General features: G+C 36.8%; 1 long non-coding RNA gene across 2 annotated transcripts; it reads left to right on the top strand.

The window, feature by feature from the left end:
- The first annotated feature begins 980 nt into the window (after positions 1-980).
- On the top strand, positions 981-13,462 carry LOC102150942 (uncharacterized). 2 transcript variants are annotated; one of them, XR_001380919.3, is made up of 4 exons: positions 981-1,088; positions 11,675-11,778; positions 12,035-12,151; positions 12,243-13,462. It is a non-coding gene; the product is annotated as an uncharacterized lncRNA (long non-coding RNA). The 2 variants fall into 2 exon arrangements; XR_290384.4 differs by having other exon boundaries at positions 12,035-12,136.
- The last annotated feature ends 946 nt before the right edge of the window (positions 13,463-14,408 follow it).

The following is a 14,408-nucleotide window of genomic DNA, read 5'->3' on the forward strand; positions in this document are numbered from 1 at the left end:
AGAAGGCGGGACCACGTCTTCTTGATCACCCACAGCAATTGCATATGGTAACCTTCCAATAAAGGCTTGTTGAATTCAGTTTTCCAGAATTCTTCTTTGGCTCCATTTTTGTTCTTTATTAACACAGACTTTACCCTTCCCCCCAAAGCGTGTGTATGTATATCCCAGCCTGAAGGTCTGTACTTTATTGCTTAGGCATAATGGTGCTGATTAAAAATCCCCAGGTAAACTCAGGTTAACTAAGTGACTGCCAAAACCCTCCCGCCTCACACAGGACTCGCAAGACGGCCCTCCTGTTCTTCAGCCCTCCTTCCTTGGCGTGACTTAGTATTTCTGCCGCTCTCTTGGCAGGCTGTGCTGAGGTGTCATTTTCCAAGAAAGGGATTCACTTATAATTCAGCTGACTGCCTCCTTTCTATGTTGAAATATGTTTTGGCAGCTATGGCAAACAGAGATTAGTCGTGGGCTGCTCTGCCTTTGAACACAACTTGCTGAAGCAGTGAGGGACACGTCCCCCCTATTCTGAGACATGTGCAGTCTAATGAGTCACATATGAGTCCCTGAGATTTCCATTCACAAAAGGATTGCTTTGGGTAGACTGAGTACTATACGGTGCCCTGGGTACGATATTTATATATAGGATACTTCTTCGTAATGACAGGGGATTATTTTCCTTGTAAAAGCTGTGTTCCCTCACTATTCATTAGGAGGTTTTTGGGTGATAGAGTTAGAGATTTTGGTGATTAGCCTAGCCTTCTTTTTGAGACAGACTTCCATGCAATCAACATCTGCCTCCCCCAAGGTGTCCACCAACTGTGGTCTGAATGCGTCTTGCTACAAATCCAGATGTTGAAATCCTAACCCTTAAAGGTGATGGTATTGGAAGGTGGGGCCTTTGAGAGGTGCTTAAGTCATGAAGGTGGAGTCCTCATGAATGAGATGATTGGCTACAGGAAAGGCTCCAGGAAGATCCCTGGCCCCTTCCACCATGTGAGGACACAGCGAGAAGGCACCAGCTATGAACCAGGAGGAGAGCCCTCATCCGACCGTGCTGGCAACTTGAATTTGAACTTCCTGCCTCCAGAAGGGTGAGAATTAAATTTCCCTGTTTATAAGTTTCTGCATCTGTGATATATTGTTATAGCAGCTCAAACGGACTATGACACTACCAGTCACCTTTTTTTTACTCCCTCCTTTCTGGTACCAACTACAAGCCACTGAGGACCACTTAGTCACCTGATCCAGCAATATTTTGTTTTATCCTTTTTGTATTGATCTCTCAATATTTATTCTAAATCTCTACCTTTTCTAGTGTGATATTCTGCTGTTTCTTTCTCCTTGCTCTTGAATCATTTCACACCTTCCACCACCTGATGATAAGCCTTCCATCAGGCTTAATTTGGAGATAATTATTCTGTCACAAGAATTTATTCTCCTGGCTTCCCAATCCATATAGCATTCACTGAATATCTGAATGTAAATATTACATTGCACGAATGTCTGTTTGATTTTATTCAAGATTTCCTACCATCTATTCAAAATTAATGGTTAACTTGGGGTGGACACAGGCCACTCAGGAATGCAACATGAAGCCAATCGTTTAAAAACTTGGTTTCCTTAAGAGGATAAGCTCCCTTTCAATAACCAGAAGCCTTCAGTGTTTTTCTGGAAACCTGTTCCTCCCTCCTGCTATTTCCTTTGATGTAGAGAAAGATGAATTGAGCAATCTCCTGGCATCTTTTCACCCCCTTGCAGGAGAGGAGGAGCATCTGACCTTAGTTTAAAAAACAGTGAACATGCGACTCAGCTCCCGCCTTCTCTTTTCGTTTAGGAGATGCCTGGCTGTCTCTCAGTCATATGGTCAACTCTGCCCAGGAAGAAGCCCCTGGTGGTCCCGAGAAGCTTGATTGGTTGAAGTAGTCTCTAGATCTGGATTTACTATCAGCGATCCCACTTGGCGAACACGCTCAAGTCTTGTTCTCCAACATTGATATCAGCTGATTTATTATCATTCTTTTTTTTTTTAAAGATTGGCACCTGAGCTAACATCTGCTGCCAATCTTTTTTTTTTTTCCCTTTCTCCCCCAAGCCCCCCAGCACATAGCTGTAGATTCTAGTTGTAGATCCTTCTAGCTGTGCTATGTGGGCTGCCTCAGCATGGCCTGATGAGCGGTGCCATGTCCGTGCCCAGGATCTGAACTGATGAAACACTGGGCCACCGAAGGGGAGCTCAAGAACTTAACCACTTGGGCATAGGGCCCGCCCCTATTATCATTCTTAATTTTGTATTTCAGGTATCGTTCTTGTTTCTAATTTTACTTGTATTTTATTTCTTTTTCAACATTTTACTAGGAAAAATTTCAAACCCAGCAAAGTTAAAAAAATTTTCTAGCAAATACCCATATACCATTAATATTTTACTAAACATGTTTTGGCACACACTATCCATTTACTCATCTCTCTATCCACCGATTGACCCCTCGTGGTTTTTGAGGCACTCCAACGTAATATCTCAAAAGAAGACAACACGTAACTTTCCCCTAAGTTCTTCTCAGCATGCACATCATCACAGTTCATTTTTGTTTTGATATAAACTAAACATTCTGTGAAATGCACAAATTTTAAGTACACATAGGTTGAGTTTTGACACATGTGTACACCCAGCTAGCCCAAACTCCTGTTAAGGTGTAAAACATTAGCATCACCCCAGAAAGTCATCTCACGCCAGTTCCCAGTAAATTCTTACCCTTGTGCCTCAAAGGCAACTTCTGTTCTGATTGTTTTCCTGCTGTAGATTAGTACTGCCCATTCTGGAACTTTATATAAATGGAATCATGCATACAGTACAGACTGCTTTACGTAAAGTTTCTTTCACTCAGAATAATGTTTTTGAGACTGATCTGTTAGCTCCATATATTAGTAGTTCATTCTTTTGCTATGGCTGAGGAGTATTTCATTGTATGAATATACCACATTTTATCCATCCTCCCACTGACGGACACCAAGCAGTTTCCAATTCAGGGCTATTAAGATAAATATGCTATGACCAATCTTGCAAAAATCTTTTGGTGAACATACATTTTCATTTCTTTTGAGTAACTGTAGAGGATTAGAACTGCTGAGTGAGTGCATGCTTATTTTTATAAGAAAATACCAGACCTTTATCCCAACTAGTTGTACCATTTTACTTTCCCACCAAAAATATATGAAAATTCCAGTTACTCCATACCCTCAGCAGCAATTAATATTATCCATCTTTGTATTTTTAGCTATTCTGTTGACTAGTATAATGTCATTGTGGTTTTAATTTGAATATATCTAATGACTAATTGTGTTGAACATTTTTTATGGGTTTATTGGCCATTTGTATACTTCATTTGTGAATGGCTGTTCAAACTTTTGCCCATATTTTATGGGATTGTTTGTATTTTTCTTACTAGGTTAAGGAGTTGTATACATTGGATACAAGTACTTTGTCAGAGATGTTTTGTGAATGTTCTCTCCAGATCTATGTCTGGCCTATTAATTTTCTTAATGAGTTCTTTGATAAGAAGTTTTTTTTTATTTAATGAAACCTAAGTCATCGATGTTTCTCATTGCTTTTTGTGATCCAAGAAATATTTGCCTACCCTGAAGTCATGAAGATATTCTGCTATGTTTTCTTCTAAAATCTTTAGTTTCAACTTTTACATTCAGGTCACTATTCCATCTCTAATTACTTTTATATGTGGTAGAAAGTAGGCGGTCAAAGTTCATTTTTCTCCACATTTATATCCAATTATTCCGGCATCACTTGTTAAAAAGTTACTTTATAGATGCCTTGGGAGTCATCTGCCTATAGAGACAATTTGCCTTCTTCCTTTATGATATTTACACACTTTGCTGTGTTCTTTGTTTCTTTCCTTTCCTTATTTTACTGGCTAGATTCCATTACAATGTTAAAGAGAGAGTGGGAGTGTGCATCCTTGCTTTGTCCCCAAATTTAAGAGGAAACATTCAATATTTCGTCATTAAGCATGATGCTAGCTGTAGCTTTTTCATAGCAGCTTTTTTCAGATGGAGAAAATTCCCTTGTATTCTTCGCTGAGAGTATTTAGCATGACTGAGTGTTGAATTTTGTCACATGATTTTTCTGCATCAATTGACATAACTGTATTGTTTTAATTTTCTGTTCCATTGGCATGGCATCTTACATTGATTGATGCCACCTTGTGTTATTGAGAAAATGTTCTTTTGTCATGAGGTCTAATCCTTTTTACATATAAGTTCTATACTTCTACGTTTATGAGGGATATTTTAATGGATATCTGTAATGTCTGTTGGGTTTTGGTGTATTACACTAACTTCATAAAATGATTTGGAAAACACTCCCTCTGCCTCTATTTTCTGCATAAGATTAATTTCTTTCTCAAATATTTGATCGAATTCACTAGTGAAACCATCTCAGCCTGAAATTTTATTTGCGTAAAGGTTTATGATAATGACTTCAATTTATTTAATAGATGCAGAGATATTCAGACTTTCTTTTTTTATCATATGTCAGTTTTGATAAATGGTATTCTTTGAGAAATTTGTTCATTTCTTCTAAGTTGTGAAATTTTTTGGCATGAAGTTGTTTATGATGTTGTCTTATCATTTTGATCCCTATAGGAGCTGTGGTTAACAACTCCTCTTTCATTTGTAATATTATTAGTTTGTGTTCTTTCCCTTTTTTTCCTCAGTCGGTCTGGTTAGGGGGTGATCAATTTTCTAGATTCTTTTTTTTATAGAAACAAGCATTTGCTTTGATTATATTCTCAATTTTTGTCTCTTTTCTATTTCACTGGGTTTTTGCTATCATCGTTATGGTTATTATTATTTCCTTACTTTTTCTTACCTTTACTTTACTTGTAATTCTTTTGTTGGCCAGTTAAGGTCGATTCTTTGGTCAATGATAGTCTTTTCTTTCTTTTTCTTTTCTTTTTTCCAAATATAAGCATATAAAGCTCTCTGTCTCCCTCTATCCAGCTAGCAGCATTCCAGAATTGTTGAAATGTATGTGCATTTTCTTTAATTAGAAACATTTTCTACTTTCCTTTGTGATTTCTTCTATGACCCATTTATATTGTTTAACTTACAAATATTCTGTTTTCCCAAATAGTTTATTATTGTGTATTTCTAATTTAATTCTATCTTGGTAAGGGATTGTGTGAGAATGCGTGACCAGTTATTTTAAATTAATGAAGCATGTTTTATCGTTCAGCATATGGTCTATCGTCATAAACTTATGCACACTTAAAAAAGAATGCATATCCTGCAATTGTTGGTGTGATGTTTTATAAATACCAAAGGTAAGGCAGTTGATAGCATTGTCTAGATTATCTATGTTTTTTTCTGATATTGTCTATTGGTTCTATCAATTGTTGAGACGGGAGTTAAAATCTCTTACGAAATTTTCTATTTCTCTGTAAAATTCTGTCAAATTCTGTGTCATATTCTTTTGGAGCTCTGTTACTAAATTCCCACATATTTATGATTATTATATGTTCCTGAAGAATTAAGCATTTTTATTATTATGAAGTGTCCCTTTTTATCTCTGGGAATATTTTTTGAAGTCTGTTTTGTCTGATATTAATATGGCCACTTCAGCCTTCTTAGGCTGTTTGCATGCTACATTTTTTGCCATCCATTTACTTTTCAACTGTCTGTGTTTAAAGTGCATTTTTATAGGGAGCATATAGTTATGACAATTTCTGTCTTTTAATTGTAGTGCTTTGGCCATTGCAATTAATGTAATTTTTGCATGGTTGGCTATAGGTCCACCGTTTTATTAGTTGTTTTCTGTTTCTCTATTGCTTGGAATCCTGTTCTTTTACTGATTTTACTTTTTAAATTATTTGAATATTTTTAGAATCCTACATTAATCTATCTATTTGCTCTTCAGTTATACTCCTTTGCATTATCTTTTGAAGTTTAATCCTTTGTTTTCCAGAGTCTACTTAGACTTAACATTATGCCACTTCAGGTTAAATCTAGAAATCTTGCAACAGTATAAGCCCAGTATCCCCATATCTTTTATGATATACTTGTCATATGTATTAAAATATGTACTATGTAAGCTTCACATAACAATGTTATAATTGTTGCTTCTGAAGAGGCATTTAAAGAAATGCTTTAAAGAAATTAAAAGAAAAATATACTCTTTTATATTTATCCATAATTTTACCATTTTGGTTGGTATTCATTTTGGTATCATTTCCTTTCAGCCCAAAGAATTTCCTTCGCATATTTTCCATGTGAAAATTTCACTTAGTTTTATTTTATCTAAAAATGTTTTACTGTCAACTTTATTAGTGAAAGATACATTTGCTTAATATAGAATTTTGAGTTGATAAGTTTCTTCTTTCAGCACTATAAAGATATACTCCACACTATGTCAGTATTGTAGTTTTTGTGCAAAGTCAATGTTCTTTTGAAAAGCTCTTTGTATGTATTGTGTCATTTTTCTCTGGCTTCTTTCAAGATATTTTCTTTATCATTGTTTTTTAGCAATTTAATATGATGTGACTAGGCACAGTTTATCTTTATCTTGCTTGGTGTTTACTGAACTCCTTAAATCTCTAGATGTTTTACTTTCACCAAATATGGGAAACTTTGGGCTTCTACATTTTTAAATAATTTCTGCACCATTCTCTCTCTTCTCTCCTTCTCGAACTCCAATTAGACATGTATGTTAGATCCTTATATTTTCCCAAAGGTCTGTGAGGATCTGTCAACTTTTTTTTCAATCTCTTTTCTCTGCCATCTTCAGATTTGATAGTTTCAATGAACTCAACCTCCAGCTCACTTTATCTTTCCTCTTTGACTCCGTTCTGCCTATCCCATGAAGTTCTAATGACCGAGAGATGATTTTTAAGATCTAGATTTTCCACTTGCTTCTTTTTATAGTTCTGTTTCTTTACTGATTCTTTCTCTTTTTATTCACTGTAACACTATTTTTCTTTTAGCTCATTGAGCATAATTTTAATAGCTGCTGTAAAACGTTTGAACGCTCATTCCAGCATCTGGATCATTTGGGAGTTGTTTCTGTTAATTGTCTTTTCCTTTGAGAATGGCTTTCCATTTGCCCGGTTTTTAGTATGTCAAATAATTTTGGATCATATCTGGGTATTGAGTTCTATTATGATTTTCAAGAGTGTTGAGTTCGTTTGCTTTGTTCAAGCCGGGAATTCTCTTTGTTAAATTCAAATGCAAATGACGTGGCATTTAGTTAAGGAGCAGTTCAAATCTCATTTCAGTTCTTTTACCTGAGCTGGGCTGCTTTGAGACTTCTTCATGTATGCCTCATTCAGAGTTCACCCACAAATGTTGCTAGAGTTTATAAACCAAATGTGAGGCTCCCTGTCTCTGGTTTGCTCCTTACTGATATTCCTACCTCACTCATAGTAATTGTTGAGACCTGAACTCTATCTTCTGGTTTTTCAGATTAAAAAGATTGAAACTGAGGGGCCCATCCGGTGGCTTAGTGGTTAAGTTCGCATGTTCTGCAGTGGCAGCTCAGGGTTCGCATGTTCAGATCCCGGGCACTCGCTTAGCACTACTCGTCAAGCCAGGCTGTGGCAGCATCCCACATAACATGGAGAAAGATTGGTACAGATACTAGCTCAGCAATGGTCTTCCTCAAGCAAAAAGAGGAAGATTAGCAACGGATGTTAGCTGAGGGCTAATCTTCCTCACAAAACAAAAAAAGACAGCAAAAAGAAAAAATCGAAGCTTGTCTAGAAAAGTTTTTCACTCCATACATATCACTGATTGTAGCCTGCTTCCATGCTAATAATAAAGCCTTAAATAGGAAATGCATTGCATGCTGTTCCTTTCTTTCAAATGTTGATTCTTTTCTGGAATTTTCCTCCTCTTGTGTACCTTCTAATGCCTTCACTAGTGGGTCTTTTTTTTTTTTCCTCCATATTTTCTCTCGTTTGTGGTTGCTATCTGTGGTAGGGTCAGTCTGATAAGAATTTACTTGGCCATACTAAAAGCAAATTCCTTGTAGTAATTGATATTTTGATCTCTTATCTTCTTGTCTCCTCTATTTCTCTACATTTTCAAGTAGCACAAAATTGGAACCAGATATTAAGATGTGGCAATAATCGTGATGAAACAGAAGGGATCAAACTGGAATAATTTCAAAAGGAATACAAAGAAGGGATGGATTTGCAATACCATAAAAAGACAGAATCAATTGGACACAGGTTGATATGTTAAATTAGTAACAATTTAGTTCTGAAGTTGAGTGATGAGTTCATAGATATTCATTATATTATTATGATTTAAAAATATTCTTTTAACATGAACATAAATATTTTAAAATAGAGAAATACATAAAAATAACTACATAAATAAAACATCAAAATCTAAAATGTCTCATGTTACATTATATTCTATATACCACAAAGTCCCTTAATACACCATAATTTTGTAAATAGTGTTGTTAAATTCCATAAAAATGTCTTCAGACTTTAAAAAAAATCCTGAAAGTACAAAGAGAAAGAAAAAGTTTTAAAAAGTTTTATTGTATGGCACATCTAAGTTCTCATTGAGGAGAAAATTATGACAGATACTTCATTTCCGGATAAAAATATGTTAGTGAGGAACAGAACAAAGGGGTCTAACTAGGGAAGCCTTCTCAGGAGCAATGGAACAGCTGGTGCCACAGAAATTTTCCTGTTTTTCCTCGAGGGAGATGAGACACTGACCATATATGTTTTTCTAGACTAAAAATAAATATTAGCCTTATGCTTCAATGGAATATTAGTCCAGCATGTCCTGAGGGAAATCCAACTGCAGAACGAGGAGAGTCAGTGAGCCTTAGAGAAAGAGATCACCCTTTATTCAGCTTCCTTCTGATTTTGTTTTTACAAGGGGGTGTATTTGTAACATTTAAAAAATAAATAGGAAAAGTAAAAACTGAATAAATGAGACAAAGATACGTCAAATTCAGAACAGGAGAATGGGTGGATGGGTAGGTATGCACAAGAAACTTTGATCAGTAATGTTTGTTTTCTAAGCTGGAGAGTATGTTGAAGAGTATGCACTGTACCATTTCATGTTTTCCACGTGTCTAAAATATTTCATAAAAAATTTAAACAAGAAACCCCAAAGCCCATTAAATAATGATTTACTCTGCAAAAATTTATTATGCACCCACTGTGTGGTCAAAGGTCTGCAACAGACATTTCTTTTCTGTGGGAAATGAAGATACAAGATTTGAACTTAAACACTACAAAAGAAATGGAATTAAGAACCCAAATAACTCTGACACGTGCCTTGTGTCTTATGTGCCTGAAAAGCAGTGTAAACACAGAGCCGCAGATATTCCACAGGAAGTGGCTCTTCCGGTGAGAAAGGACTACACGGAGCAGTTGTCAATTCACCTGGGACTTGGGGATGAGAATACTCCGCGTGGAAATGATTGAGTGTGGGAATGATTCTAAAAGAGGTTCATGATAGCATTGGCTTTTAGTAGGGAGTATATTTGGAAGAATATTTGTAGGAGGATATTGAGGAGCAAGACTGCAGCTTAGAAAATCTCTAGAAAGCATCATTTTACATTGTAAAAAGAAGGATATTTGTCATTAGATGACCTGAGCCTTCCTCCTAGCCATGTCACTTACTAGAGGTGTGGCAATTGGCAAGTTACGTAAACTTTCCGAAACACATTTGGTAATTGAGAATAGTGAAAACATCACTCTCTGTTTAAAAAATATATAAATCAAGTAATGTATGCACTCTGACATTAGAATACTTGAGATAAATGTTGGCTTTGTCTTTAAGCAGTAGAAAAGAAGGCTGGAAAAGTTGATTTGGTCATTTGATGAATGACCATGTGGAGACAGATTTATAGATTTTTATGATTTATTGAAAGTGGAAGAAAAAATTATAGATGAATGAAAGGTATTAAGCCAGGTTAATCAAGAGATTAATGAATTGTGGCATTAATAGACATTAATATTATTAGACATAGAGAAACAGAGAAAGGGAAAGAATTTATCTGAAGGTCAAGATAATACACTTTGTTTTAAGCATGCAGAGTTGTAGATATCAACAGGACACACAAGTAGAGATGTACAGGGGGCATCTGGATGTGTAAGGAAAAGACCAGAGCTAGAGAAAGTCTCTTTTTCTCTTCTCGTCAACCTCCCTTTCACCGAAGGACTTCAATGGCTGAGAGATGTAAGCTTAAAACCAAAACAGCCATGCCGCTGGCCCTGTGGCTGAGTGGTTAAGTTTGTGCGCTCCGCTGTAGGTGGCCCAGTGTTTTATTGGTTCGAATCCTGGGCATGGACATGGCACTGCTCATCAAACCATGCTGAGGCAGCGTCCCACATACCACAACTAGAAGGACCCACGACGAAGAATATACAACTATGTACCAGGGGGCTTTGGGGAGAAAAAGGAAAAAAATAAAATCTTTAAAAAAAAAAAGGCTCCACTAAAGTGAATTTAAAAAAAAAAAATCAGCAAAATGGCCATGGTTGTTGAAACCACAGATTAGATATGAAGGGTAGATTGTAAAGAGAGAGAAAATGAGAACAGCAAAGTCACCACGCATGGAATGTTCCAGAAGGAAGAAGAAAAACAGAAAAGGAAAAAAGTGAAAGCGTAAAGAATAGAATTGGAACAGTGCTGGGAGCATGGAAAACAGAAGTGAGGAGTAAGGAATGTGAGGAGACAAAGTAGGGGTTAGAAACTGTGCAAAACACGACAGACAGATTAATACTAAAGATGAAGGATTTTCATTAAATTTGGTGATTTGCATGGATTGATTTCAGTTTGGTAATGTCAGTAGAATAATTTGGATGGCAAGATCCTACAATGCAAGCAGATATCTGGGGGGAAAGAGTGTTTGGATCATTATTTCAGGAACTTTGAGGAAAAGCGAACGGAATGGTGGCAGTGTCAATGGAAGAGGAATGTTAGGAAGCTGTCAAATAATCCTGAAGTTACCGTATTTTCTTATCCTAGCAGCATGGAGAGCAGCATGGAAAATGCTTGCCCAGGAAGGAAGCTGGCGGATTTGATGCTCAAATGCCCGTGTTCATGGTGATTTGAGCAGTCGTCCATTATCAGGCCCACTGACTCTCTGGGCCTGCGTGTTCTTCACGTGGACACATTGCAGATCATATTGAACAAAATCAAAATAAGCAGCATTAATCAGTCTCCTGGTAGACACACTGTTGTTTTCCCACTTCATGTCTGCTCAGGCTGTGTCAGCATTTAACCGAAAGTGCAAGAAGCCTCGTCTGCCACTTTTGTCCTGAGCGGAGAAACCAGCCTCTCAGGAGACGTGATCTGTGGAAAACAAAACAAGAGAAAGAGAAAACAAATGAAGAAACAATCAAACATATTTGAAACACACTGGATCCAGTTACTTTTGCTTTTTGCCCAGGTGAAAATTTTAAAAGATGATGTCAACATGATTAAGATTTTCCTTGTGGTGAAACCAGCAAAGATGAACAGAACTTGGCTTAAAGGAAATGTGATCACTCATGGCCGGTTTGCAGGTCTGGCTCAGTAGCCACCTCCTCTGGAAAATCCAGGCAGAATTAATAACCACTTTCTCTGTTCTCCCATCACAGCTGATTCATTCAAAAATACAAAATCCATCATCTTACATGTTTGTTTCCTCTTCCAGGCAAGGAACTCCTTCTAACAAGGACAACATGGAGTACATCATTTTATTGTTAGCTTAGAATTTTGGAGACAGACAAGCAAAACATCCAGAAAAAAATTGAAAGGGTATGTACTGAGACAAAATCAAAGTGAATGTAAAATGAGTTATATCTATAAGGATTTAAGAGTTGCAGAGAGTTAAGAAATGTTCATAGCTCACCAACCTTTATGGGGATAAATTACAGTCCTCTTTAAGCTCCATTTTTTGAGCATGCAGAGTTTGTGTGTGTGTGTGTTTGTGTGAGTTCATATTTATGTTTCTTATTTAACCCTCAGAACACCACATCCCATGTGTTTTGGCATTCTTATCTCTGTTTTGCAGATAAGGAGACTGAAAATTGAAGAGACAAGTATATTGGGCTGAATGGTGGCTCCTAAACAATGAGATCCTAATCCCAGGAAGGTGTCAATGTTACCGTACATGGTAAAGTCTTTGCAGGTGTGATTAAGTCAAGGTTCTTAACTCAAGATGCAGAGAGTATCCTGGTTATCCAGGTGGGCCCTAAACACAGTCACATGTATCCTTATAGGAGAAAGGCAGAGCAAGATTTGACCACATGCAAGAGGGACCAGAGGGAGATTTGAAGATGCTGACCTTGACATGATCAGCCACAAGCCAAGGAGTGCTGGCAGCCACCAGAAGCTGGAAGAGTAAAGGAATAGATTCTCCCTGAGAGCCTTCAGAGGGAGCCTGGCCCTGCTGAGATCTTGATGTTGGGCTTGTGGCCTCCAGAACTGTGAGAAAATAAATGTCTGTTGTTTGAAGTCACCCAATTTGTGGTAATTTGTTACAACAGCCAAAGGAAACTAATGCACTGAGTAACTTGCCGTGAGTCTCAAAATTACTAACAGAGCCAGAACTGGAACTCAGGTCTTTCAGATCCCCAAACCCAGGCCCTGTATGAGTATGATTTAGTCTTTCCAAGGTCAATGGAGGAGACAGACAGGGCGGATAGACCATGAAAAGAGAACAGATAACTGGTTAATCTTTCATTCACTCAACCACTATTGAGCATCTACTCCCCACTTCTTTTCCTTAGAAAATGATGCGTTGAATGGCCCTTTTCCTTCCTATCCTCCACTCCATTTCTTTCTTCTTTGGAAGAAATATAAGGAAAGTTTAATATATAGACCTAATTCCTCTGTCCGTGACTTCTATATGAATCTTTGAAATTAGAGATTGTAAAGCCGGAGAGGAGCAAACCACATCTAATCATTGCGTTGGTTTGAAATGACAGCACTGAGAGAATACAGAAAGAGGTGGGACTGCTTTAGAAAGGCAGCTGCAATGTAGAGATGTTTACCAAATTGAAAACAAGATAGTTACTTTGTAACATACTGGCATCGGTTGTTTCCAATTTCAAGCCCGCCAACCATCAGGTGCGCTGAGTTCTCAGCGCTAGGAAAGCTCCTTTGGGGAATTGTTTTTGCTTTAGTTCAGGTGCACAAAATCCTTGATTCAGGACATTTTCATTACATGGATTTTAAAGGTAACGCTTCTCGAGTTTCCCCAATTAAGATGCTGCTTCTGGTAGGTAATTTGTAGATAACCTTTATCAAATGAAATTCCCTTTTATTCTTAATTTACAAAGAGTTCTTGTCGTGTTTTTATGTTGACCTTTATCAAATGCTTTTTCTGTAGTGATTGACGTGTAAACAGAGATTTTATCTTGTGATTTATTAATGCAGTGAATGGAATTTTTAGATTTTCTAAAATTAAACTGTTCTTGCTTTTCTGAATCATATCTAATTTGGTTGTGAGTGTCATATTGTTTATACATTGTTTGATTTGATTTGCTAATATTTTGTTTAGGAATTTTATATCCGTATCCAAGAGTTATATGGGTTGGTAATTTCCTCTTCCCAAACTGCCTTTTCTGGCTCTAGAATCAAAGTTATCCTGAAGAGATGGGGAAGGAATGACCTAAAACTACAGCTTTTATTAGAAAATACCTGTAGATTTATTGCAAAAGACCATACTATTGTTTCAATTACTTTAATATTTATAAAATTATTTAAGCTTTCTATTTCTTACTGGACTAGCTTTGGAAAGAAGTGTTTTCTGGAACTTTGTGTTTTGATATCTGTTGGTTAAAAAATTGTTGATATTCTCTTATAGTTTATACGTCAACTTTATCCATAGTTCTCTCCTGGGTTCCTTTTATATTATATACGTGTAACTTCTTTCTTTTCTCTTGATCAGTTTTGCCAGAAGTTTCGTTATTGTTAGTCTATTAAAAGGATCATCTTTTGGTTTTAGCGATCTGACTAGATCTTCATTTTCTAATTTATTGATTTCACTTTTTTATTATATACTTTCTTTCCATTTCTTTAAATATACTCTGTTCTTTTTCCAACTACTTAAGTTGAACACTTAGCTCATTTGTTTTCAGGGTTTTTTCTTTTCTGATCTGTTTAGGGCAACACATTAAAAATACTGGGGGCTGCTTTTTGTGCATCCCTCAGGGTTTGCTATGTGTTCATTTTCATTTTGACTCAGTTCTTGGTGTTGTTATGATTTCTTCTTTGATCCATGAGTCTGGCTTATATCTGTCCTTACAAATGTATTGAATTTTGCTTTGTGGCCCAGTAAGTGGGAAATATTAAAATATCACCTACTAGGCCCTCAGAGTGTATGGGATCATGCCTGCCCTCAGTTCCGCATCCTGCAGGAGTTCTCTGTTTCACTCAGCGTA

Source organism: Equus caballus, chromosome 6 (genome assembly GCF_041296265.1).
Source record: "Equus caballus isolate H_3958 breed thoroughbred chromosome 6, TB-T2T, whole genome shotgun sequence".
Lineage (NCBI taxonomy): Eukaryota > Metazoa > Chordata > Mammalia > Perissodactyla > Equidae > Equus > Equus caballus.